Here is a 27,893-nt window from a genome sequence, read left to right as displayed (position 1 = left end):
TTTCCTTGGAACAAAATTAGCTCTACTCATGTAGATTTGAGATGGCGGGAACCCAAAGTAAAGGTTTGCATCTGGTCCTCTATTTGTATTGTGCTGAGCCAGTATCCCCAACCCAGATAACTCATTTTGGGTCGGCTGTGTGGGTATTGCCTAAGACATAAGAGCCAAATTGATACAGACAGAAGAATGCAATAGCTCGGAGAGCTAGACCATAGCTTAGGCTGCACGTTTTCACAGTGCTGCAAGGAAAGGTGAGGCTTGTGTGTGTGTGGATTAACTGGATCTTGATTTCACACACCCAGGAACGAATGGCTGTAGTTCCCAAAGCACTGTGCATCATCGCTGCATCCAGGAACCGCTTCCCACTCCCTCCACGGCAAGGGGAAAAACAAAGCGTGCTTCAGGCCCAGCATCAGCTGCCAGTCCCCGGAGCAGAGCAACCAGTACATCACACCACTCAGTTCTTGGCCCTGTGTCTGAACTAAGCAGGGGTGTGGAAACCTTCATCAATACGCTTCAGAAAAGCAAGCCCAGGGCGGGGGGACACACAGCTGACACCAGGCTCCCTCCCGCTGTAAGGAACAGGGCTGGTGGCAGAGGGGACCTCCATCTTCTACGGGCAGGCAGGACCTGGCTCCGGCTTTGCATCGAGAGCTTGGCAAGGGGCGCAGCTGGAAACTCAGAAGATTTAGTGTGCTGTCTGTGCCAGAAATCTCCAGCCACGCAGCTCTGAACACAAACTTTGTATATCCCTGAAACACTGCAGATAGGTATTTTTTGGTTTTGTCACACATTTTAAATGGAGTGAGAGCCCTCAGCAATTCCAGCACATTCCCTTTGCAGGTTCATTAATGAGACCTATGGGAATTGGATCGGGTTCTTCTTCACTCTGTTATTTGGACTACGAGAAAAAAAAAATGCAGAAAGGAGAAGCTATTTTAAAGCCAGGACTTATTTTTCCTGTTTCAAAGTTGAAATGTTTACCAGACTTCTGTTATTTAGTCCAGATATTTGGGGTATTTATTAAGAGTTGTGCAGAGACTCTAGATTTTTTTTTTTTTTTTTGTGTGTGTGTGTGTGTGGCTAATTTTAGTTAGATCTCTTTGATAATTTTTTTTTTTTACACTGCTTTTTTAAACATTGTTTTATGCATGAAAATAATGTTTCATACTATAAAAATATTTTTTAGTCCATGTGCTAGTGAAACATTGTAGTACTTTTATTTTATTCATAGTGTTTTTTGTTAGTGAAATGAACATTAAGGTGTACTTGTGAATTTGGCAGTACATCCTGATCACAGTGACATGAAAACCGAGTCTCCTTCCCCAGTGGTTTTGCACCAATATAATTTTTGATGAGAGGGATCATTTTTACTAGGACAATAAAAGCTTCACTACCCCCAAGCCTGGTTGCAGTTATACCAATAATGAAAGTGCTGTATCTGGCTCTGGCTGTCCCCCAAATACTGGTATCAGCACTCCTCCACTGACTCGAAACTGGCATAGGCCAGGCCTTGTTTTTCAGCCTGCTACATCGATACCGATGTAGCTAATGCACGACAGATGTCATGGTGAAATCGTAGACCCATTGAAGTCACTGGCAAAGCTCCCATTCGTTTAAGTAGTTGCAAGGCTTTGCTCACCACGATTTCGGCTCCATGTGCAGTATCCAAAGCACAGGTCAGCCCTGATTACAGCACAGCTGATTCCTCAGCCCAGGAATGAGACAATCAGAAAGCAGCAGTGTGCACGGTGTTTGGATGTGCTCCTGTCATCAGCACTTCACTGGCATCCTCGAAGGTTTTCACACGGTGTGCAAATCCAACAGGGGCAATCGCCACAGAAACCCTTCTGCCCACACACAGTGGCCTCAATACATTGCTTTTCTTCTGCAGTCCTGCAGCATCCATGTGACACCCACAGAAGTCACTGCAGTGGGCAAGCAAAGCTTTAGCTAGTTATGAAGCAATCCAGTATTGAAAGGGGAAGGAAAAAGAGGTGGTAGAGCATTTACTTTCAGCTTTCTACTGTCTGCCTAACAGATACTTGGGGACTGAAGACCTAGAAACCTTGATGCTGCTGTGTGGGGTTTCACTGGCAGTGCAGGCTCAGGATTCAGCACTCAGCTCTGGGAATCACAGGGAAATCCCAGTGCATTTACACTTCCTGAGACAGGAGATGGCCCATGGGCTGCCTGCACCACCTCTGTTTCTGTGCTTCGGAGCTGCATATGCTCCCATGCCGTATGTGTGTGGTTATGCGAACAAAAGCTTCTTGTGCTGCGGAGCTGCAGTCCCAGCTCTGTGCCACGTGCAGGCACAGGGAAAGCCGCTCCATGTCTCCCTCAGGGAAAAAACAAAACAAAACAAAACAAAACACATAAACACTAGTCTGGATTTTTTTGGCGGCCCATCATGAAGCAGTTTGCTTACCATTAGTGGCACGCTTGAGCTCTCTGGGAATACATGGGAGGTGGCGATTCCTCAGTGAGGATTGTTTAGGAAGAAATGGCATCCACTTCTGTATGAACCTACTGGCTGTCTTTCCACTATCTACCACTATGGATAACTTATTCTATCACCCAAATAAACCCAGCAGCATTAGGGACTGCAACAAAGGAAAGGATTAGGTCTCCAGCAGAACTCAGAGGCAACAGCTTAGTGCTGTTGGAAGTTGTTCCAATTGTTGTGCAATGGGAAGTTCAGTGGAGAGAAGTGATGGCTGCTCTCCCAGCCCCACTATTTTCCAGGAAACTCCATAACAGTGAGAACTCTGGCTAAAGAGTAAAACGGGCATCATCACGGCATCATGGTCTGGGTTGCTTATTGAGATGGGTACAAACCTAAAAAATGTATCCTTCTGTGTCAAGCACTAGGACTTGCATGTCCTTCCATGATCAAACACTAGGACTTATATACAGAAACAGAGTACAGACCACACTCCTGTTTGGAGTCCTAGATTCCAGAGCGGAAAGGGAAAGACCTTAAAAAAGATGAGTGTGTCTTAACAGTTCAGGAAGATTGTGGCTGAGGTGAGGAAGAATCCACGACAGGCCACAGAGCAAAATGACTTAGTACTGGAGAACGTGGTGTGTGGTGACAGACTGGCGGAGACGCTCCATCTGTTTAACTTAACGAAGATGAAGTTGAGAGGATGACTTGCTCACAGTCCCCGAGTACTGACATGGGGAACAGAAATGTGATAATGGAAGGCTTTTCAATCTAGCTGATGCAATTGTAATGTGATCCAACTGGAAGCCAGACAAATTTTGACTACAAATAAGGTGCAGATGTTTAACAGTGAGAGTAATTAACCAGTGGAACTAATTACCAAGGACTGTGGGGGCAAACACCAACAACTTCACATGGGGATTAGGGTTTCTTTTTGCCCCTGAAGGATGTGCTCTAGCTCCTACGGGAATGAATTTTGAGACACCTTTCACTGCCTTTCTTACTTGGGAGCTTGGGGCAGGCACACAGACTTCCTGAGTCTGCCATTTGGTCATGACTGATGGTCCCAAGGTGTGCTTAAACATGGCAGAGAAAACCCGAGGCACCTGCCCAGACAGGCTCACGCTCTTTGTCACGTCCCCTGGGCTGCTAAGTAAGGGGACAGACGGGCAGGAGTGGGAGGAGAAAGCTGTGGGCAGTGGGATCGTAGATCCCCTTTGTGAAAGCCTGTGCGTTACCTCCGTGATTGGGTTACTCTTAAAAGACATACAAATAATGAAAGAATTAAGACTGCAAATGCAATTGTCTGCCCTGCTAAAAGCATTGCAGGCAAAGCGGGCTTTCAGGAAAGGTAGTGACAAAGCGTGCCTTGCGCTCCCTGCCCATGGCTGTGTGAGAGCGGGCTCCAAATGCTTCCTAAACTGTGGCAGGCTCAGGGCCATGACCACTGCCCTGGGGAGCCTGTCCCAGTGCTTGACCACCTCTCAGTGCAAAAGCAGCCTTCACCTGGAGTGAAGCTGGCTTGGGGATCATCATTTCAGCAGCCCGCAGCTCCTGGCCCAGGAAGGCCTTCTAGAACCTTCTGAGGCCTTCCAGAGCCAGTGAAGACAGTGCCGTGGGGCCCTGCCGTGCCCAGCCACAAAACAGCCAAGCAGACCCTGCAAGCCCCCTGCTCATCCCGTGGCATCCCCCCGGCCTCCATTTCCCCGCGCTGCCTCCCCAGGGCGGCCGGGGCTCCGTGTGGGGTAGGGGCAGGGGGGGCGCCTCAGCTGCCTGCTCGCACCTGCCACCGCTCGCAGCCGCAATTAGTTGCACCCGGTCGAAGCCAAATTGAGGCCCCTTTCAAACCGTAACTCCCCGCATTTTGTTTCCAAAGGGAAGTTCATCTTTTATGTGCATGCAAAATGGATAACACCCAAGGAACTTTTTTTTTGTTTCTTTTCTTTTTTTTTTTTTTTTTCTTTCCCCCTTCTTCTGTCAGTCAGGCGAGGATTTGTTTTTTTAAAAGAATACTGGTGTGGCGGTGAGGTGCAGTGGCTGGAGGTTTTAGTGATCCTTCTTGTACAGCTTGGGAAAGATCGATTTTTCAAAGAGCCTTGAGGGCTCAAGTGTGTGTGTCCTGCTCCTGGGGAGGGGTGCTCTCTAGCGAAGGTTAAAAACCCAAATACGTGCTAGCTTGCAGCAGCGAGTGGGGCAGGGATGGACACAGGGGGGTCCTGCCCCTTGGGGAAGCCAGGCCCTGCCTGTCCCCTCTCCTCAGGCAGGTGGGCAGGGAGAGGCAGAGGTTGGGTGGGAGACAGGTCCCTGAGCTGCTGGTTGCTCATGTCATGTCACGTCACATCACGTCACGTCACATCACGTCACGTCATGTCCTATCTCACTGCAACACATCGTGTCATGTTACTTGTCGTGGTGGTGGTCACTTGCCATCCTCTGCGTCAGCTGCACTGATCAGCAGAGCTCGCCTCGTTGCTCTGCAGAAAGCCTCTCTGTCACGGTGTGGGGCAGCTCCCCACTGGTGCAAGAGGCAGCAGAGGAAGAAGGTGGCTGCTGGATGCCTTTGTCTGGAGTTTTCAGCGCCCACTCGTCTGCCTGCTCCCCCTTCTTCCCTTCTCCCTCCAGACTCCTCTTTCCTTCCATTACCTCCGTTCTCCCCCTCTCCTCCTCCCCTCGTACAACCAACTCTCTGAGGCACTCTGTTCCTTGAACTATTCCCCTCTCCTGTAGCCTCTCCCTCACCCTCCGGCTCTTTGCCTCCTCCCCCGCTCCCCCTCGTTGTTTTTCCTGCATCTGCATCCACATTCACCGATGTGCGTATCCCCCTTCCCCGAGATGCTGGTGCTGCTGGTGCTGGCGGCGTGGTGGTCCCCAGCCCTGCTGAATCAGTTCTTCTGAAGGCAGAGCTCCCCTCCAAGTGATTGACAGAAGGTGCTGATTCAGTAGTGCGTGGGGGATCCGGCAGCAACCGCATTAAGAGGATTTACAAAAAAGATAAGACGCAGCGCTGAGCTTCCCTTGGTAATCGTGCAGCACACAATTCAGGACTGTACTGGGAATTTCGGCGCAGCTGACAGGTACACAGCGCTGATCCAATTGTCCTTACAGCCGTTATTAGCCAAAATAAGGGGCAACTGGAATTACAAATGATTTCTGGGTAAATGCTTAGCTCTGATTCTGAATGATCTCTCAGCAATAATCCACACATAATCCTCAATGCAGAGAGTCTGCTTTAAAGGCAGCTCCATGTTGAGCAGGCCTCAATAATGCATGGATGTCCTGATTCACAAAATAAAGGAGGAGAGGGAGAAATAAGAAAGCCACATTTGTTTTGCAGCCTTTTTTTTTTTTTCTGGGTTGAATAAAATTTAGGGAAGTGCATGACCACATACTGTTTATTAAGAGAAGATTACCTGCTTGGTAATTATTTCTTTGGGAGAATAATTTTACACTACAATGACCATGTATGAGTGTCTCAGGCGGGCCTGATGTATCTAGAAAGTAAACAAATGAATAAAAATCTCCTGTAATGAATTGCTTTGCGATGTTTATTCCTCAAAACACTTTTTTTTTTTTTTTTTTCAAGGTAGAAAGTCAGAAAATGGGTAGCTGCAGGGCCTTGACCCAAAGGAGCAAGTATGCTGAAGGTTAGCGTCTGCCCTCTTCTCCTCTGTACGTGCTGCTGTGAAATATTGCCTGACCCGGTGGCACTCACCCAGCACCATTACCAGGACACCTGATTGCCCTGCAGTCCTTGGTGCATTGGTCAGCCACACCACAGCCCCATGAAGCGAAGCAGGAAAGCATGCTGCTCCCAGAGGCACAAATCCCCAGAGGGGAGCAGGTGCCTCTTGCCTATTTGTGTGTCCATATCCTCTGGGAGGGTGTCTGCGTGCAGGGCGTGGGGAAGCTGCAGGCAGGACTCGGGTCACGTGCATGTGTATGAAACCAGTACCGCAGACTCCCAGTTTGTACTGGAGTGAGACCAGAGTAACACTCTACTCATTTAGTGTGTCTTGTGTGGGCATGAGACCCAGGGCCAGGTTTTCAGAAGATCTAATTCCTCTTAGCACCCAGTCAAGCACTCACGCCTTGGTATTTGTCTCCTTTTGAGAGTGCTCTTCCTACAACAACCTGATTGCTGGAGAGTGAGCACAGAAGAGTTTTGAGTCTGCAACAATTACTTGTGTGAGTAATCCTTGGATAATCCCGAGAGGTTTTACCTGGCTGACTAAGGACTCTGAGAGTATCACCAATCTCTTTGATATATCCTCTAAAAATATTTTTGGCCCATTGCTTCCTCTAGGACTTCCAAGGCTACTGGAATAAGTTTTGTAATCTCTGGTATACCTTAATTAGCATCCCTGCGATGTTTAAAACAATAGGCTCAACTCTTGGCTATACAACAGAGAAATGTTGGAAATGATATCTGTTCATCATGAATCATATTCGTCCAGATACCTGCTACAGAGGGGAAAGCAGGCACTGCCAAATACCACTGGAGAAATTTAATCTTTCCCTGCTAGCAAATTCTGAAAAAGCAAATAACATTTTCATAGTTTGTTTACTCATTTGTTCCTTAAAAGAAGCAAAGGAATCTGTGAATCAGAAGAATTTCCATCTCAAAAATTGCTTTGGCAGCCAGTGGCTTGTAATTTAAGATTAAGTGATTGAATTTCATGCAGCCTTGCTTAAAATTCATTACCCCACACGCTGTCGCCATACGCTTAAAAAACCAACAAACAAACAACAAACCCCAAACGTCTATGGCATTACTATAAGTCAGTCAAAAAACGTCCAATCAGCTGGGAGGCCCCAAAATGTACTTAATGAAGACGTTGTCTGCACGACTGCTGGATTTTTTCCCTTCACAGCGTTCACAGCCTACCAGAGAGTTCCCATTCCTATGCAATGCCAGTGCTGGGCTCGCTTCAATCAGGCTGCACAAATCAGTGGAGCAGAAATGCCTCCTTCCCTCCATCACCTGAAACCAATGCTGATTCATCTGTTCAGACCCATTCCTCCTGCCCCTCCTCTGAATTTACTGATTGCTGATTCATTTTTTTCCCCCCCTTTCCCCCTCCTCCCCCCTGTACTAAGCATCCCGTGCTGAATGCAACGCGCTTCGTTTCCACATCTCACTGAAAGGGAATATGGAAATTAATTGGCTCAGGCTGCTAGCAGCCTCTTACACGTGCCTGTACCTTCTGAGAGGTGCAGTGCAATTGCTTTTCCAGTAACTCCCCACCAGCCACCTATTTCCTTGCGTGAGCACGCTGCCGTGGCTGCTCTCAGCCCAGGTAGCAGACACGGATGCCACCTTTCCTCTCCCTGCTGTGCAAGAGTGGGGGGGCAGCTGGCAGGGCTGTCCTTGTGAGGGCTGGAACTGCTCCTGTTTGACTTAAAATAGGCCAGATTTAGTGAATTCTCCAGCTTGCGGTAAATAGCGTGTGACTGGTGCTTTGGCGAGGGCTGCAGAGCGATGCTGTACAGCGCAGTGGCACTTCAGCTGAAACGGTTATTTGTTGTCTCTGCTGGAAGCAGGGCCCAGCTGAAAGAGAGCAGCCAAGAAATGTCCTTCAGCCACGGGAGGAGGGTACGGGGACCCTTGCAAATTGGAATATAATCTGGCTCTGCAACTGTGCTCCAGCTCAAACATTTTAATGCATGGGTTTCTATCTTCCAGTGGCTTCATGCCAGATTTTCTCATGTGTCTTTCTCCTATTTGTGGAGAATTTGGGTTTCCCAAGTGAAGTTGCCCCATGTCTTGAGTGCAGAAGTAGGTTGGCCCTGCTGCCCCGTGCTGAGGACCTGCCCCATGTTCTTGTGGAGCTTTTCCATCTCTGTGAAAATAAGGAAGTTGGGGAAAAGAAGGCCTTATCTCCCTGTCATACATGGGTGAGGCCCAAAAGGAGCAAGACTTCTCAGCCAGGCAGGCAGGGGTGTGAAGCCAGGGGGGGCAGGGGCACCTCTGTAGCAGGGGAAAGGCATGGAGACCCACAGCTTGGAGATACAACTGCCAGAGGGCTCTGGGAGTGCCCCCGCACTTGCCAGAGGGAAATGGGCTCCTTTGAAAGGTGGGTGTTGCAAAACCATCCCTGACTCAGTCCCCTGCTGGAAGGGTGATGCTGAGCTCTAATATGCAGGAGAACAGTGGTCATTTTGTGCTGATTGTTTTTTCTTTGGCAGCACTACAAATAGTGGCTTTTAGAGATCTGAAGAGGGACATCTGTGTCCAGAAGCTGGCCTGATTTCCCCATCTATAATCAGTTGGTCTAACAAAAGATATTGTCTCTACACACAGATTTTGCCTTACTGATGTCCTTTGACCATTACAGTGATTACGAAACTACTGTGAGGCTGTTGGGGCATTTCTCAGGAGATCAGTGGCATGAACACCGCAGGAATAAGAATATTTTGGCAGAGGAACTCTCACCTCACCCTTAGCATCATCCCTTGCATACTCATCTCAATAGGCTGATGGTGCAAGCCCCGCTAGGTCTTGGGATTGCACTCGTTTGTGTTTGTAGGAGCACAGGGAATGACTCAGACTCTTACAGCACCGTAGCTCTGAGGCTGCCTATGGTGTCTCTGGCACGACGCCCATCTTTCTCTTCCACGTTTGAACAGCCTCTTGCTCAAGGAGCCCTGGCCTACAAGAAGGACTACTTCCTATTATTAACACAATAGCAAGAAATGAAAGAGCAGGCACATTCGTAATGTGGTATCATTTACGGAGAAGACATGATCTCAGGCACGCTGGATGTCAAAACCGGATGAGAAACTTTTCTAGTTTTATCGCAGCTTCTCCCAGAGCCACTGCTGCTTACATTCTGGAAATTTACGGGATGAAGGATTTTGTCATGATATCTAATTCTAATCTGAAGTGATTTACTGTTAAGTTGGAAATCAAGCTTGTACATATCCCCCTCCAAGTGGTTTCTATGACAGTTTCTATTAACCATAAAAATGTCACTTGCTAGGAAGTATCAGCCGTCTTACAAGCCTTGCAATCATCACTACCAGATGCACACTTACTGAATGGAATAAATATTCTTGTACAATTAGCCAGAGATGCAGGACATATCTGGCTATCTCTCTTGCCTCCAACAAATGAAACCCCTATATCAAGGGATGAGGTCTGTCTGGATTCTCTGAGGTTCTTCAGATTGTGCATTGTTGTAATACTTTATGGACAAAGCACAGTGGTAGGTAAATTCAGGCTAATGGTTTTGGTCCATGTCTTCTTCATTTCAGTCTGTACAAGCTACTGAAATACCTGCTTCGTGTTGTTCTGATCCAGCACAGAAATTATTTAGTGTCTGTTCTGTGGTTCATAATGTATTTCGAAACACACTAGCGGCTGAGTGGCATTTCCTGCTGTTGCACAACCACAGCAAACCTGGTACTGTGTGGATGCACTGCATACACTTTGTCCTCATCTACCCTTCAAGGAAATGACACACAGCCTTTCTTGAGACTGGGGTTGTTGCTGACTTCTGCTGTGGGATGTGTTAGCAGTGTTGAGACACAGATTTTTGTTCATCTGGTCCTCAGGTATTAGCCGAAATGTGAGTCTGGGTTTGCATCATGCTCTGCTAGAGATCTGAGCCATTACACTCAAGGTCTTTGCTGTTGGCTGGGAACTCAAGACATTAGCCTGAATAATGAAGAAGGCATTTGATCAGCTGTTCTCATAAAGTCCCCACCTGTTAAGCCATATTCTGAAGAGGAGTCATAAAGAAAGCTGGACCGCCATTGCTGTGTTTGAATCTGAGGACTGAAATCCAGGGGGCCACGCAGCTGAGCTGGTGGATTTGGACTGCATGAGACACATTACCCTTGCAGCAGAAAAAGCCTTACAGCACAAGAAGCAAGATGTTGCTTTCCTCGGCCTAAAAGACAAAGTCATGTTCTGCTCTTCTTTGCACCAATCTGACTAGCGAAGTTAGTGGATGCTGTCTTGTTGGCTGGGGAAAAAAATGACTGTGATGCAGTTTGCAGCTGGCACACTAAATAGAGATATCAACAAATTCTGCAGAGCATCTGGCTGGCTGGGCGAAGTGAGCTTAGAGCCTGGGTGTTTCTGATACAGTGAGGTGAGAAAGAAAGCATTTGGTCACATTTCTAGAGTAGGAAGACAGTATTTTGGAGAGTAGCAGCTCTGAGAGGGACGCACTGACTATAACTTCAAAAAAGGTTGAAACTACCCACCAACTCAATAGTTATTCTGGTGTGAATGAGAGCAAACGTACTCCCACGTCTGCTTGTAAGGTGAGCAGAGCCCTACCATGAGTGCAGGAAGCTGTACGTGGCTGCAGGTGGGAGCTTGCATCCTGCTCTGGGCAGGGCTCATGGCAGGAGATAAGGCAGAAAACGGGAGCCTTTAGTTCCTTCTCTCCTCTTTGTCTGCTTTGCAAAGGCTGTTGTGAAAGCAGAAGGGGCTTAAAATGTCTGGAAGAATCATTCGTGACCTGTCAAACCTGCTCTGTGAGGAGAAGCTGAAGAAGCTCCTTCTACGAAGCTTAAGAAAAAAAAAAAAAAGTGTGACGACTTCAGCACAGGGAGTGGGAAGTATTTCTGAGACTAGGAGGCCCTTTGTCTTTTATCTATCACATGCGTGTGTAACCCAGAGCTAAAAGCCACCGTGCATCCCTCACTCATGGAGTTTAGAAATTAAAGTTATAATACAGAATATTATACAATCGTAAATCCTGTTGTCAGAGGGAACAGTGCCTGTGGTGGGCTGCTTGTGACTGCAGCAGAATCCATGATGAACACCTGAAATTTTTCTCTCCTGGAAAAGCTGTTAATTGTTTTTTTCACGTGATAAAACTGGTTTGAAGTGATTTCGCTGTCCCTCGAAGTCTTGTGAAAAGAGAGAGCAGACTGTACTAGCATGAGAAAAGATGGTGCTGTCGTGGTTCCGCTCGAGTGGGCAGCCGAGCTCCACCACAGCCGCTCTCTCACTCCCCCTCCTCAAAGAGGAATGGGGAGAAAATATGTGAAAAGGGCTCAAGGATTGAGATAAGGATGAGAAAATCACGCAATAATTATTGTAACGGGCAAAACAGACTCGGCATAAGGAGATAGTAAGATTTATTGTCTACAACTAACAAGCGAGAGAAGTGAGAAAACAAAGGAAAAAAAAAACAAAAGCACCTTCCCCCCATCCACCCTTTTCCACCTCCTCCCCCCGAGCGGCGCAGGGGAACGGGGAATGGGGGTTATGGTCAGTCTACAGCACTTCTTCTCTGCCGCTCCTTCTCGGTCACTCTCGTCCCCTGTGCTGTGGGGTCCCACCCACGGGATGCAGTCCTTGATGAACTGATCCGGCGTGGGCTTCCCACAGGCAGCAGCTCTTCCAGAACTGCTCCAGATATGGGTCCGTACCACGGGGTCCATCCCTCAGGAGAAAACTGCTCCAACCTGGCTCCCCTACGGGCAGCAGCTCCTGCCAGATCACCTGCTCCTGCGTGGGCTCCTCTCCACGGGCTACAGGTCCGGCCCGGAATCTGCTCCGGCAGGGGTCTTCCACAGGCGGCAGCCTCCATCGGTGCAGGGCCACCTGCTCCACCGTGGTCTCCTCCACGGGCTGCAGCGTGGAACCCTGCTCCACCGTGGTACTCCATGGGCTGCAGGGGGACATCCTGCTTCACCATGGTCCTCACCACAGGCCGCAGGGGACTTCTGCTCCGGCGCCTGGAGCACCTCTCCCCCTCCTTCCACACTGACCTTGGTGCAAGGCTGTTCTCCCACTCCCTTGACTCTCCCGGCTGCTGTGTGGCGCAGCGTTTTTTCCCTGTCTTAAATATGCTCTCACAGAGGCGCAATACAACATCGCTTATTGGCTCGGATCTGGAAAACAATGGGGCCCTTCCCAAACATGGGGCAGCTTCTAGATCTTTCTCACAGAAACCACCCCTATGGCTCCCTGCTACCAAAACCTTGCCACGTAAACCCACTACAGGTGCTCGCAGATGTCTAAGAAGCAAAGAGCCACAGATATTCTCTAAAGTTGGTGGGATGAGGCTGCTTTTTTCACCGCAATGTTAATGCGTGCACCTTGGAGGCTCTCATCTCAGCCAGCGTCTGATCATGCTCTTGCATGACATCCAACGGCTCAAGAGCAAAAGCACCAGCTTGTATTCAGCACCATGTAGCTCCAAAATCAATGTCAGCTAAGCATTTTCATTGCTAACAAGCTAAAAATCTTCATGGATATTATTTGGAATAGAACTGGATAAATAGCACTGGAGGACTCTGATGAACATAAATTTTCCAACCCTTCTTCCCTGACAGCCAGATGAGAGGAAGGACAAAAGTCATTTCTGCCTGTTTTCATCTCTGCTCTCTTTGACGTGCCTCTTGAATGGCTGAATGTCACCAGCAAAAACAATGACTTAGCAAGGACTTTGCATAGAAAGATCCAATTTAAAGAGTGGGATTTGCAGTCCACAGCAAAAGAATACATCGAGCTTCCAAATTCCAGTCCAGTGAAAGCCCGGGAATTAATTGGGCCAGCTGGTAAGTGGCCTTTTCCAGACTTCAGAGAGATAGCAGGTACACACGCACATGCTGTGTGCAAAGGCACTCACTGCAAACATAACGTTGAGCTAATATCCCTGAAAGGTGCCAGGCTGATAAAAGTGGGAAGTGCAGACTTTCATCGGTGGGGCAGGTGTGACAAAGGTCCCGGCAGCATGAACTTCTCTGCATAGTGAAGAACACAGGGACTGAGTTTTGTTTTAACATTTAACTGCATGAGGACAACTCACTAACAACGGAAGGATCCCAGCTTGCTCCGTGACTGAAGCGCTATCGTTAGCATGCATTGGGTTCCCCGCAGCAAATGAGGAATTGGAATTGAAATAAAGTATTGAAATTGCAGTAGAGGCTATACATGACTTTTAACTGCATCGTAAAATGTATTTTAGATGGCTATAATAGTAATAAAAAGCGTTGAAAGCCAGGACAGATCAAGATTTCATTCTTCTTAAAAAAAAAAAATTAAAAAAAAAAAAAAATTAAAAATCCAAACAACGCAACCCCTCTCACTCACCACTTTTAAAACAAATGCATTCACAGCCTCTGTCTGTGCAAACAGTCTCAGTGCTGACTTTGTTCCCCTCTGCTCGGCCCACAGGGGAGCATGCAGAGAAAATCAGGAGTTTGGTGGGGCTGCTGGTTGGTAAGCCAGACCGCAGCATTTGCTACGGTGGCCATAGATCAGCCTGCTTGTGCAAAGGGGCCCTCATCTGAAGATTCCCCCTCATGTCCCATTGACTTTATGGATAGTCCTCGGGATCTTGCCTGAGCACATCCAAATGTTTGTACAGCACCTGATGCAAACAGGCTGTCGTCCTGCTTCATTTGTCAAATGATAAATAACATAATAATACTATAATTGAAGTTATTCGCACAGACAGTAATCATCGGGTGATTCAGTACAGCGCAGACTTGCTGGGTGGAAGACTACACTAAGCTTATGCAGAGATTTCTATCTTGCCCATCAGTTTTTGCACGCTAAATATATTCTGAATTTACGAATGCTGAAGTTTTAAGGTGAGATTTTCTATGCTTGGGCTCAACCCAAAAATGATTCATTTTCGTAATGCCAGAACAAAACCGTTCAAGCACTTTTGAGTTATGTGAGCCTGAAAGACAAGGTATTGATAATGTTGCTATTAACAGCTGAATCAAGACTCCCTGACAGCACATATAATAATATTTTTTTATTTATTGAGCAGGGAGCAGCAATACAGGCGGAGGTGGAAGACAGGAAACTTCGGAGAGTTTATGCCTGCCAGCAAGCAACACCTGACCCAGAAATCAGGCTTTGGCGATGTGCAGCGCACGGCAAATATACTTGAATTAATGCCTGAGACCTGGCTGATACATACCTCATAGTTAATCTGGTTACGCGGGGTTTATTTCACAGTCGGAAGTTCTTGCACTGGAAGGGAGTCCTGCTGGGGTTTTCTGAGCACACGACTGAATTAATGAATGAACGAATGCAGCTTGCCAGCCCAGATTTAAATTGCTTACTAGATCAAAATCTGCTCGTTTTCTCTGTCCTTTTTTTTTTTTTTTTCTTTTTTTTTTTTTCTTTTTTCTTTCTTTCCCTTCTAGACTCTCCGCCTTTCATTTATGAACGTATTTAGGAAAACAGATCAAGAGCACAGAAAGTGCCCGCGGACGTCACCAAGGCAGCGCATGCAGATCAGTGGCTGGGTTTTGTGCTGGCCTCAGACCTGGCACGAGGCTTTGAGCCACGCTTCTGGGCAAGAGGGACCCTGGCAGGGGCTGGCGGTGTTGGCTGGGGGTGTGAGGAGCCGCGGCCCCTGGGAAAAGGCCGGCATTAAGAGCCCTGCTTTGAAAGGGCAGGCAATAAACCCGGGCTGCTTTGCGGGAAGGGTCACGTTGTTTCTATCTTTCAGATCCACGCTGCCTTGGGAACTAGCCAGTTGTCAGATTTTAATGGGCGCTTGCAAACAGTGTAATATTTTGATTTATTTGGCCACTGGGCAGATCTCCAGCCTGCCGTCTTGACTGCGGTGTTTGTATTTTAATGGGAGTTTTAAGAAGGCTTGGTTAGGGGTATTTAAGGTAGTCCCTGAGCTTTCACGTAGACTTTCCCAGCCCTGATCAGAAACACAGCCCTGCAGAGACACGGTGGCAGGCTTTTAGGAAGCAGAGGAGCAGGGATCCTGCAGGGCTGCCCTCGGCGATACCCTCCTGAAGGTTTTTTCGGATGAGTGAGCTCATCTCCCACTGCCCGTAGCGCCTGATTTTGCATCCCAGTGCCTGGACTCCTTAATGCTGTGTCCAACCATGCTGCGCAAGGCCGGGATGAAGGCAGCCCTCGCTCCTCCGCAGAGCAGGGCACTCCACCCTGAGCAGCTCCGGCAGGGCACTGGGGAAGGCAGGACGCCTGCTCGCCCCCCTCCAGCCCCCCAGCACCAGCTTTGAAGGGCTGGACATCTCCCTCCGAGCCCCGGCGCTGGGATGTGCTGCGAGGAGGTAACGTGTGGATGCACAGAGCTGGAGGCAGCGAGACGCCTCCCCGGACTCCAGTCTGCATGCTCATGAGCAAAGGGGTCAGGAGATAAATGTTGCTCGTTCAAGGTGAAGGGCACGAAGGAAAAGCCGCCTGTGCTCTGTGCTGAAGGCTGGGACCCTCCTGAAGATTCACTGCTCTTCGTTTTTAGTGGTGTCTTAGACAGGAATTTTAGAGCCTGTGAAAACAAGAGGCTGATAAACCCACGGGGTTAATCACGAGAGAGCCTGCCACTATATCCAGGTGTCCCGAGCTGCACTGCCACTGCTCTTCCTCACCTTCCTCCCCCTGTGCTGCGGACAGACCCTGAGGAGGGCTGGACAGCTGTGCTGCATGGTGCAGTGCAGAAGCTGGCATGGCGATACTGACCAGCTTGCCTTTGCTCACCTAGAGACCCGACCGTGACTCTGAACCCAGGTCTCCAGAGGTACAAGCCCAGCGTGCCCGCGCCGCTCTGCCTGCTGCTGCGGACTCTCCCTGCCCGTGTGGACCCTGACCCCACCGAGGAGGATGAGGCAGGGTCAGCAGCGATGTGCGTTTCTGCCGCACACCATCCCAAAGGGAGCAGGAGCTCTTCAGAAGTGAAAACCTGCTTTGACTGTGGGGCTCAACTCTATTAAATGAGGAGCTGAAGAAGTCACCTGCTTGGACTTTGAAGGGCCAGTGGTGGCCACTTAATTAATACTCTCTTTGGGGCAGTTTGCTCCCTGAAAGGGCAGCCACAGCCCAGAAGCAACTAAAGCAAGGATGGTGGATGATTTCAGAAGGCACCTCGAAGCCCAGCATGTTGGCAAACTCTGCGGCCATTTGGTTCACGGTTTCATCATGAAGCCCTTTAGAGACAGCGAGCTGCACTTGGCCACCTCTCCTCTCCATCTGCACACACGAAGAAGAAGGGAAGCCCGGACAGTGCTACGTGGTGTGCCCACACCTACCTGTCCTCCAGCAGCACCCCTCTAACAGGAGGGATGGGTGCACGAGGAGAAGCATCAACACGCCTTGCAAAAGGGCAGGCAGTGCCCAGGCGCTGAACAGCTGCGAGGTAGCCCATTAATTCACACAGAATCACAGAATCACAGAATTTCTAGGTTGGAAGAGACCTCAAGATCTTCAGGGGCAAAGAGGCAAAAAGCAGCCCACCAGAACTTGAGGCCTCACCAGCTTGCTGTAGCGAGCAGCCCTTGAAATGCTAATTAAAACGAGCTGGGGGAGAGGAGCCTGCTAAGAGGATCACAGCCTCTCTTGGATCGAGCAATAAACATGTAGTAGGCATCCATGTTTCCCTCTATGCATATTTTCCGAGCCGAGCTGACTGTAAATGTTGTGGTTGTGCAAAACCCACACAGAGCAGGATGCAAACACAAACTAGAAAGAGACGCGAGGCCTACTCACGAAGCCGAAAGAGGAAAAACATGACAGCCTTTGACATATAAATAAATAACTGCCTGAAATGAGGGCTAATTAACTTGCAATAAACCAACTTAACCACTTAGGGGCAGCGTTAACACAGAGTTAACATGCAAAACAAACCTGGGTGTTCTCACCTGGTTAATTTAGGATGCACCCTGCCTATTCATGGCGTACCAAACACTGATCCATCAGCACACGGAGTGATGCGGTCTGTCAGACCTGGGAGTGCAAGATAATAGGGGGAACTCAGCTGCTGCTCACGCAGTGTTGACTTTGATCATTTGGTGCTTCTAAACACATTCGTAGATGCAGGACTTGGCTTCCTTCCCTCTGTCAGGGTCATGGAGTATGTTCTATACAAAGATTAAACCTAAAAAAAAAAAAAAAAAGGGCTTCGCTTAAAATAAACAGAAAGACGGTGAAATAGAAAAAAAAAAGCTGTCTTTGAGAAATGCCGCTCTTGCATGCAGGAGCTGAAAAAAAAACACGTTTTATCTCCATGGCCACATTCAGTGTCACTTCACTTTCACACAATATGTTTTTTTCTCTCGTGCACATTCAAAATAATCCCGGTCCCTCTGAATCATCTCCTTGCATTGCTCAGACCCGCTTCAGGTGTGCTTACGCTCCCCAACCAGAACAAGTAAATAAAGGAAAGGCGTTTTCTTCGCGTGGCTTTACTAACTTTAGGTAGCTCTGGCAGGTGGAGGCAGCAGGAAAAACATGGTAAACTGTTTCTTTTATTTGTTTTATTTTTTTTTTTTTTTTTTTTTTTTTTTTTTTTTTGCAGCCTGCAGGCACTGCCACTGCCCTGGCCGGTGCTGGGGCACCTGGACACCAGCTCCTTTTGGTGCTGGGGTGCGCGGTGCTGCCTCGTAAGGAGCAGCAGACCTTGCAGCCGGGAGCAGGTGCAGGTGTGTGATCGTGTTTCTGGTGGATCAGCCGGGGCGCTGGGTGGGGAACGCGTGCCAGCTTTGTGCTTTGTGGCTGGGAGAAGGTGGATGGATGATACCTGATCTGGCATGAAGGGAGCTCGGTGCAGGGAGACGATATTGAACACGGCATGATGTTAAAGTGGGGTGGGGAAGCGATATCTGATCTGGCAGAAGAAGCTGCCGGTACAAAGTTGGCCTGTCAGAGCCATTAAAACAAGTTCCAACCCGCAGAGTGAGCGCCGTGTGGCCAAAGCATTTTGGTACCGGGGAGCCCAGAGCCAAATTTACTGTGTTGCCCAAACCTGTGCTCACAAATGGAGTGGGGAAGATGTGCCCACCCACACTGACATGCCTCTGTGAGGAAAGGCGCTGGGATGGATGGGGAGGCAAAGGGTCAGGGATGTTGAGTACTGCAGACAGGGACCCTCTCCAGCACTGCTGATGCCCTGGCAGCTATTGCAGAGTGGATTCTGCCCTGGCAAAGGGCTTCCCCCATGGCTGGCGGTGGTGCTGGGGTTGCTGGCTGGGGGTGATGTGGAGAAGGAGAGGGATGTGCTGCACTGCCGCCAGCGCTGCTTCTGCTGAGGGAGGGGATCAGGCTCCAGAGCTGCTGCCCTGCCAAAAGCATTAAACTGACTGAAAGGCACTCCCGCGAGAAAAGGAAGCAAGCAGGCTGTCAGGAGAGAGAGAGGAACAACGAGCCCACTGTACAGGATCAGCCACAGACCACCCTTCTCCACCAAAGTGATATTTCTTCTTTCACCTGCCTCAAGCTGATGACGAAAGCCAATGTTCAGGCACTCACGTCCTCTAACATTTTCTTCCAGCCCAGCCTAGCACCATGGCTCCTAGGAACTGGAAGCAGAGTGGTGGGGCTGAGTCGCTGTGTGTTATGCCGAATATTTGCCCCTCATGCACGCTATTTTATTTTAAATCTAGCGTGTAATATGCTTTGCATCTAGCACGTTGCTCTTGTGTGTTTTTCCCTTGCCCTGCCTGCCTCTTGCTGGCAGCTGCCATCGGGAAACAAAAGGCAGCTGCCAGTTTGAGTGAACATCTCTCTCTCTTTCCCCTCTTGCTCTTGGAGCTGATGCAATGCCACTTCACGGGCTGGGTGGCAGGCAGTGACGTGAGAGACTTTGCTGCCCTCGGGATGCTTGGGCATGTGGTGCCTCTGAGACTCGCTGCCAGAGCTCGCAGCTACGTGTAAGCTCCTGAACCTGGCCCAGCAGTTGCCAAGAGGCATTTGGCTGCCGTCCTGCCAGCACACCAGCTCGAGCTATCTCAGCTGCAGCAATTGCCCGTTTCACAGGATTTAATGCTGCTGCTTTTGGCAAAGGGGACAGCTTATTAAGCACCACTTTGGCCTTCTGCCCCAAGGTGTGTAATCGGATGCAGGGATTTCTTGCTTCAAACAGGTGGTGTCCCAAAGTCAGGTGAAACAAAGCCTGAAAGAAGAGAGATTGATCTGAAGCAGCAGTTGGAAGAAGAAACTCTCTGGTGTCAAATTAAAATACTGTGGGGAGAAAGTGGGAACAGACCCTCACCTAGACCCTCAGGCCAGCTGTGAACCTAGGATGCTGCTGTCCTTTGGCCAGCACATGAGCTGCTGTGCGTGTTGAGGGAGAGCATCTGAAACTCCTCCAGCATATTTATCCCTTGGCATCTTTTACAGCTGGCTAAGTCCATGTTCTTGGAGACTCTGGAGACCATCTGAGAGACCAGTTCAGCGTTTTTTTTCTGGAGCTGGAAAGTATGGAAGAGATGTTTCTGCTTTTCTTGGGGAGCCTTTACCCTGAACTATAATCAGAACATGCTTTGGGAAAAAAAATATTCAACTCCTGACTGCTGTAAATAGCCATGGGTGGGATAATGCCTCTCAGAGGGGAGTGCTTCCTGCTGGGAGAAGGGCAGAAATGAATTGAAGTTCACTGGGGCTGCGGTCATTGGCACAGGCTCAGCATTTCCTTATCTCTCCCGACTATGGCGGGGCTGGGGAAGAGGTGAGGCACACAGGGCAGGAAGGTTGTGAGAAACCAAGCAGGACCCCAAACTATACTGTAAAAGGAAAAAGCCAAGCAAATGCATGCCGCAGTTCCAATCAAGAAAGTTAGGAAATGAGATCCCAAACACCCCAGGAGCCTGGTCTGTGCTGAAGAAGCACACTGAAATAAATTCTCATGCAAGCTGTATCACTGTGACTGTCAGAGAAATGGAGCCCCACTCCATTTCCTTCATGGCAATTTTCTTTCAGACAGCTCCTGTTCTTTTTATTTATTTATTTATTTATTTATTTATTTATTTATTTATTTATTTATTTTCTTTTCTTTTTCCATAATAGAGATGGGTATCCTCACATCATTCACTGTAAGCTCTTTTGCTGAAATTATGTGAACTGGGGTTTGTTCTGAGGGATAGCTTGGGAAGATCCTCGTTTGCGTGTTTCGCCTGATTGTCAAGTCCAAAGCAGACATTACTTTCCTAAAGCAGAAGCTAAGTGAGGAAAAGAAGCTGCAGAGGACAGGTCTGGAGTCCCCGAGAGCTGTCACGGCAGGGGAGAAATCACAAATGCAGGTGAGGAGGTTGTGCTTTTTCTAAACAAAGAGCAAGCTATGCTTCCCAGGTGAAGATGACTGCCTCTAGATTAAAGAAGGCTGTGAATAAACAAAGAATACAGGTTCATTGCCGTGAGCAAGAAAGGGCATCTTGCGTTGGTTCACGCTGCTGACTTGCCTCTCAGATAGGCAGGCACTCACGTAGCTCCTTGCCCTGAAAGGGTGTGCTGCAGGAAAGCAGAGGCAGAAAAAGGGAGGCACGAACATTCCTGCCTCAGCTGCCACAGTTCCCCTCGCCTGAGCACATGGATGGTGTCCACAGGTTTTCTCCAGTTCCAAAAGCTAGGCAGAAGGTAAAATTTATGGAAATGTCTCCAATTTGATTGATCGGAGCCACCTGCTAGTCAGCGGGCTGTGAAGCAGCAGCAGTGTAAGTTAACGGCTGGGTTCCTTCGGGCTGCGTTGTGGATCCCCTGATCTTGTGCTCTGTTCTCCCAAAGTTGTGCTGCGAGACCATCAGCAAGCCCCACCGCAAGGATCAATGTTGCTGTGGTGGGACATGGGGCCCAGACCCTCTCTAGTTTACAGGCTGTATTCGACGAGAGGTGATTCGTGGTCCTGCTCTGAAAATCCAGCAATTTATTTTAACTCCTGCAGCACTGATGAGTTAACACAGCTATTGACAAGGAGAAGGAATGAGGCAGATCCTTCCCCTTTATCACCATCTGCACTGGCAAGTCAGGGCCAACAGCTGGGCCAGATCCTGCTCCTGAATGTTATTTTTGCCATTGCTTTGGCTTCTTCTGTGCTAGCTAAGGAGCTTTTCCTAATCAAGGTATTTTCTTACTAGCCTTCCCCTTTGCAGAGCTCAGTTTAGCAGCTGCCCTGAGAGCTCCTGCTCCACGTCCCTGCCATTGCAGCTCTGCCTTATGGTCACAGTTATTTGGGTTTCCTTTCCAAGATCCTCTGTCCTACAGAAGGGCCTCCCTGACCCCTTCTTCTTTCTTAAAATCCCATCCCTGCCTGCTGGCACTCTGTCTGTGCCTCCCTTGTGCTTTCTGCCACCCTGTTCTAGTGTGCGCTGTCACCTGGGGCACATGGGCCCAGGCAAAGAGCAGCCCTGGGACCCTAAACCAGGCTGTTTCATCCTGTGACATGGTGATCCTGGGCATCTCAGGGATGATCTCAGGTGTTAGGGATCAGGAGGATCTCAGGAGGATCTCACAGAGCATGGGGGAGTTATTCCCCTCTGGGTTCTGGCATGCTGTGTTCAACAGAAATCCTCCAAGTCTTCACCTTCTGTGAGCCTGGACCTGTCTTCATCTTGGAGAGAGGTGCTGCTGAAAAACAGGTGAACAAAGCCACCCACCTCCCTCTGACATCCCTTGCTCAGGGATGCTGAGATCTGCTCTGTGCTAAGCCCTCTGTGCTGGAGGAATCATCAAATCATGCTACCTAAATGCTCCCTGCATCACAGCCCCACACAGCCATTCCACCTGCTAGGGCTGAGGCCTGGGTCTTGGTCTCAAGTTTTGAGGCCAGATCCCCACACTTGTGTCTTACTTGCCTGTGTTTTCAGCTTGTAGCCAAGGCGAGCCAGGAGCAAAACTTGAACTCATGCTCAGTCTCAGGGAGAAGGATCAGGGAGCGTTACAAGCTCTGAGGAGCCCAAACAGCATTGCAGAGGACAACTGAAAATACCGAATGCCTCAGTGCCCGAGGAGATCAAAACCATCCATGTTTATAGCAGGACTGATAGCAGTGAGCCATGCCAGCAGGGCCATCCCAAGCCCTCCCTCCCCTGCCCACATGAACCTCCCTTCCAGAAACTGTGGCTATGGCCTGGGATGTGTAGCTGGGTAAAGCTTGGGCAAACAAGGAGCCTTAAAAGCCTTAACAACAAAGCAAGAAGAGAAGACACTGTACAGGGCATAACTGAGAGTTTTTGGGGTCCAGACCACATATCTAAGGCAGGTTCACTTCTAAAAGGTCCCAGCTAGGGGAACCTTTCTGGGGGGCTTGAAGTTTACAGTGAAAATGTGCTGTCACTCTGAAGTGCTCACAGTCCTCTGTGAGGATGCGGTCCTCCCAGAAAAAGAGTAACAATGAAGAAGCTCCTGGTTGTTTGTATGTCCCAGCAAACCGTGGAAATCCCTTTCATTTTTATTTTTATTTTTTTTTTATCAGTGAAAGGCTCTTCTTTGGGGGGGAAGGGTAAGCTGGGCTGGCACGCTGTGGAAGCATCCCTTTTTAGATACCTTATAACGTCCCTTTTATCATGTCTCCCCCTGACCTGTCAGACCTGTCTGCTTCTTGAAAATGCACTGGTGAGGCTGAATTTCAAGAGCCACCTTGCGCCTGTTACTTGTTTATCATCCATCAGAGAGGAAAGCAGAAAAAGGGGATGCTGAAGGCTCAGATACAAGCAGCCTGTGCATGTGTGGTGCAGGGTGATGGCTTAAGAGGGTCAAAGCTTGCTCTCCCTGAGCTGGTCTCCTGCTCTGCACAGCCTGGGACTTGTGGCCTGATCTCTCAATGATTTTGGCCTCATTAAAACTCAAGATCTGGCCTGTGGGTTTTTCTTTAAGAAGATGAGAGGGAACAAAACCACAAAGCCTCCTCGTAAAAAGCCAAACTTCCCGAGGCAAAGCCAATAAAAAGCCTCCCAGCTGTCCCCGCTCCTGCAAGCCTTCATGGGCTCTGCAGGCAGCAAAAACCCTTTCGTGCTGCCTGCGGGGTGCCGGTGGCCGCAGGACATCCCTGCCCGTCGTGCCTGTCCCGCGTGAGGTGCCTGGCGGAGGGCTGACTCAGCGGCAGGCAGCAGTTTGTGTAACCTCCAGCAATCCATTATTGCAAAGGGGCTTTCAGGAACTCCTCTGTGCCAGGCACAGCGAGGGTTATTGATTGAGGAGACAGTGTAAATGCACAGAGAGGCTCCATCCATTAGGGCCGCTGCTCTCCACCAATTAGAAAAAAATCATTACTCAGCAGCCATCAATGGGCTCTGCGCAGTGCTGGAGTGCATGCATTCAATCTATCTTCTCCCACCTCCCTGAAAACTTAATGACAACTATTAGAGCTCCGCTGAATGCCCAGTGTGTACAGAAGCAAAAGATTCATTTGGTAATCTTAGTAATTACGACACCACAGGAGAATAGATGCTAAATTAAGATGAGGGTGCAAGAAGGGGGGAAGACACCGAATTCCTGTGTTGCGAAAGCCCTTGGTGTGCTCAGCCTGCCCCCAGTCCTCCCCGCTCACCTGCTGCCTTTCCTCCTCCCCCAGCCCTCGTGTGGGCTTTCCAGTGTGCTTCCTGGGCCTGCTTTCCTGCTTGTTTCCTCCCCTCCCCAAAAGGGAAAAACCATTTTGTGAAAGCAGATTGGAGTGGGGTGGCTAGGGAAATACACGAGGCCGCTGGATGAGGCAGAAGCCAAGCAACGCTGTTTGACAGCATGGCCCTGAACGACGGAGGATATGAATTCCCCTTAGCGAAGGCCCATAGAATCGCTCCGGAGCCTCGCTGGCATCATACACGCAGGGTGTGATTTATTTTCTCTGCCACAACCCCCTCCTTGCCCCCACTGCAGCCTTTTCATTTACAGGAGGCACAGTGGACGCCGAGGGAGACCTTCCTCTGCTTCCTTGCCCATGCATGTCACACCAAGTTACGAGGAAAGCGAAGTCCCAGGAGGGAGTTTTTGGAAGAGCTCAAGGATGGATGCGACGTGTCATTGAAGCTGAAAGGCGCAGTTACTTATAAGCGATGGTGCTGCTCACAGGACTCCTCTTCTCCAAGCCGGGAAGAGGCAAAATCCTCGTTATATGAGGGGCATTGCTGGTATTCATCAGCAGTCAGGGCCTGGGGACTGCTGTCAGTCATGCTGGGGTACAACACCGCACCTCCCAGCTGAGGGGTGTCTGCCACACCACAGACAGCTAGGCACATGGCAGAGTTGATGAGGATAAGGGACAGCTAACAGAGTGAAATACTGTTCCCCTTTCAGCATTCTCCCTCTACAGGAGCTGATCCTGCCAGGGCCAGCACAGCACCAGCTGGTGTGAAGGGGAGGGTTGCTAACACAATGTCCTGCTGGTGCCCACCCAGCTCAAGGCTGCTGGCCTCGCAGGGGGTGATGAGGCTGGGTCACCACATCTCTATGGCTAACCTCCGTATTTCTGGGCTCAAGGCTTTAGCCACAAACCATGTGAGAGGCCTCAAAAACAGTTGAGAGTGACCAACATTAGATGTAGGCCTTCACTTGGGCTCCTTGGCTTGGACACCTTGTAAGAAGAATGTGGAAGGTACTGCAACACCCAACAGGTGGAAAATACATCAAAGGGAAAATGGCACTCACAATCATAGGACAATTAGGAAAATTAATGTAAATCCTAAAGATTCTAATCAGTTTTTATTTTGGTTTTAGTCAGGCGAGGCCCTTTAAGTTCAGCAAGATTCAGTAAGCACCGAGTGAAGGTCTCAGACTTCATCTGGTTGTTAAGAACAATGTAACCTCCTAATTTTATCAGAAACAAAAACAGAAACAGAAAGTCATTATAAAGTAGGCCAGTGGGGAGAAATGATTTCCTCCTTTTGGGTAGGTCATATGAGAAGGGCACTGAGGGAGAGGTTACCCTTCTCTGCCATGTTACACAGCATAGGACAGGCACAGGGAGCCCTCTCCTTGCTGAAGGCCACAATTGCCTTCAAAAACCTCAGATAGACAATGTCTTAACACCCATCTTAATGTTATCCAGCAACAGTGATGAAAAACCATGTGGATACAAGCCTCATACACAATGATACTACAGCCAGTATCTGTCCCACAGACTTGCATACCCTAAGTCAAATTGTTGGAGTAACACAGGTGAACAAATTACATGACAGGATTATACTCCTGTAATGTCAGCAACCTGAGGTGACTCACACTCTGGCATGATGACCCTTTCATCTCTGCCACCATGCAGATTTTCATGTCAGGATATATTAAAGAACAAGTCCCCTTGAACAAGGGAAAAGGATCTGTTGTGGTTTCATATGGGGACTTGTTGCCAGAATCTCTGAACTGGGAGATATGACAGTTCAAAAAGGGCATTTGCAGGTTGGAGAAACCCTCTCTTAAAGCTGTTGCTGGCTGCAGAAGCTTGTAAAATGTGTAAAAGAAATGCAGCCAGAAATGAGGTCTCCTTTGCCAGCGCCACTGGCTGTAACAAGAAGTAGAAACAATGAATTACTATGGACTTAATCCTGCATTTGGGTTCAGCCAGAATGGAAGATGAACTCGAACCATCTTGTCCCAAACCACGTGGAGCATTCCCCCCGAGTTGCTCTGATTGTGCTGTGCAGAGAGAAGGAATTGGGGACCAGGCAATTTCCAGTGCACCTAGACACACAGGCTTCTCAGACAGGCAAATGGGTAGATCTTGGTAAAGGTCAGTGACAAGAGCAGTATATTTGAGGGCACTGTCAAGAAGAGAAGGTTGGTTTCATCATGAGATACTCCAGTGCCTTCTCGTGCTTGTTCCTCTGGACACAGGCTCTGCTTTTTGGCAGGGGAGGGCTCTGGAGATAGGTTATTCTGGAAAAGGAAAGACCACAACAACCAGCTTGGAAGACAGTCATAACTGTGACCCCAAGCGGGGATGACTTCTGTTTAGCCATCCCTGACCTTGAAGCGTCCACTGCGAATCAGTGCCAGGAGGGGCAGCATGTGGGAGTCCATCTGATCTTATCCTGCTCACGGGGAAGGTGCTGGCAGCTATCACACGTGCTGTGGACCCAGCCATCTGCTGCAGACGCAGGGTAGCTATGCGGAGGCCCAGCTGGCACACAGGCTGATGGCCGGCTGGCCCCTTAAGTAGTGAGGAAGATCTGCAGGTTCAACACAGGTGGCCCCAGGAGATGGTGGCTGTTGGCTGAATTATCTTGCTTGGGCAGTGAGTTGTGCCTGTATCCATGGGATGCAATGTACCAAGCTCGCACATGGCCCAAGTGAGAAGCTTTGTGAATCGGGTTGAATGCTATCAGAGGACCAAGCATGATCGCAGCCCTTCTTTTTGTGACCCAAAGCCATCATGGCTGCTAAGGTGGACTATAGGGCTCACTATCAGATTGCCATAAATTGGGGAAATGCTTAAATGGAGTAGGTGGTGCTGGGTGCCTGGTGTATGCAAACATGCTTTTTTCCAAGCCTTGACCACCGTCCTACAAGCTTTCCTGTGAAGACCTCAGCACTGCGTAGAGGGGAAAAGGGCAGGTACTGAATTGATAGCACTGGCCATTTACTACAAACTGCAGGCTTTGGAGGACAGAAGAGGATATATTGGATCCTTTGAGCAGTGGGGCACTTACTGTATTTCTCTGACATTGGTGCACAGAGAATGGTGTAGAGGATGATTGCTTAGAAATACATTTGCTAAGCTATTTGCTTAAACTACAGAGTCACTTGGGCACCATCAGACAGAAGGAAAGCCATGAGCTCTTTCACCAAGAGACTATTGATAACGCCCTTGAAGAGAAATCTTAAAGCTCTAGGACCATTTGCTGAGTGTCCTTCTCCACATTAAGTGTGATTATTATATTTAAGGGGTAAGGACAGTAAGATTTAGGGTCATAGTTAAAAAAAACTCCAACCCAATAAGGACACAAAACCAAAGCTTGAGAAGAGGCATGCATGTTACAACAAATACAAAAATATGGCTATTTTACAATTTTGCTAAAGTTACGACCGATTTTTTTGATACTCTGAACAAGACAATGTCTCCAGCATATACCGCCAGAGTAAAAATAAGCTGAAACATTCCTCAGTGTGTGCCTCAGGATAGCGGGCAATTTCATCTCCAAGGTTTTAATTCATCCTAAATGACATACACACATCCTAAATGTCTTCTAATAAGATGACATTTGTCCAAGTTGTGCACCTGCAATTCTGTAGCAGTTTGAAGCAATGGGGAAAAGAAATATGCAGAAGGGCTGCCTGCAGATATAAGACACTGTTTTGAAACCATACAGTATCCTTTGCTGTTTTGCAGGATGTGTGTATTTTTATCATATTTATTTACATTTGGAAAAGAAGCCCTCTTGATGGTCCAGAAGCCCTCCCGATGTTCCTGATGGACCCCATTTGGAAATACTTAATCGGAGCCTCTCTGGGCTCCTTTTCAGGCTTCTCTTGCCTTTCATTTTTAACTATTTTTTTTATGGCATTTTAAATGTTTCGTGCTTATTATAGGTGGTTGAGCTGCTCCTTCTGGATCCCTGAACCTGTTTTGTGAGAGGAAACACTTCCCTGGCAGACAGGACAGGAGCCTTGTTTTGGTGGGATCCTTGCTTAGGTGTCTTCCCCTCACTCCCTGCGGTATTTACGAGCTCTCTTTTAGCTGCAGTGCCTTTCCCTCCCTCCTAGAAAAGTGTGTCCTCTTTTCTATAATTTCCTTTCAACACCTACAGAGCGCTTCCCAATCTGTCAACTGTTTACAACTCCCTCTGT

At 48.8% G+C, this 27,893-nt stretch overlaps 2 long non-coding RNA genes across 3 annotated transcripts in view; both read right to left on the bottom strand.

The window, feature by feature from the left end:
* The window catches only part of LOC311435162, a 125,591-nt gene that overhangs the window by 36,193 nt on the left and 61,505 nt on the right, over window positions 1-27,893 (bottom strand). The window lies entirely within an intron of this gene.
* Window positions 15,307-17,416, bottom strand: LOC311430264. The gene is made up of 2 exons (XR_014688647.1): window positions 17,051-17,416; window positions 15,307-15,684 (listed from the first exon to the last, which is right to left on the bottom strand). It is a non-coding gene; the product is annotated as an uncharacterized lncRNA (long non-coding RNA).

This window comes from Aythya ferina (assembly GCF_964211825.1).
Source record: "Aythya ferina genome assembly, chromosome: 1".
NCBI lineage: Eukaryota > Metazoa > Chordata > Aves > Anseriformes > Anatidae > Aythya > Aythya ferina.
This window is presented reverse-complemented; position numbering and strand designations above follow the sequence as displayed.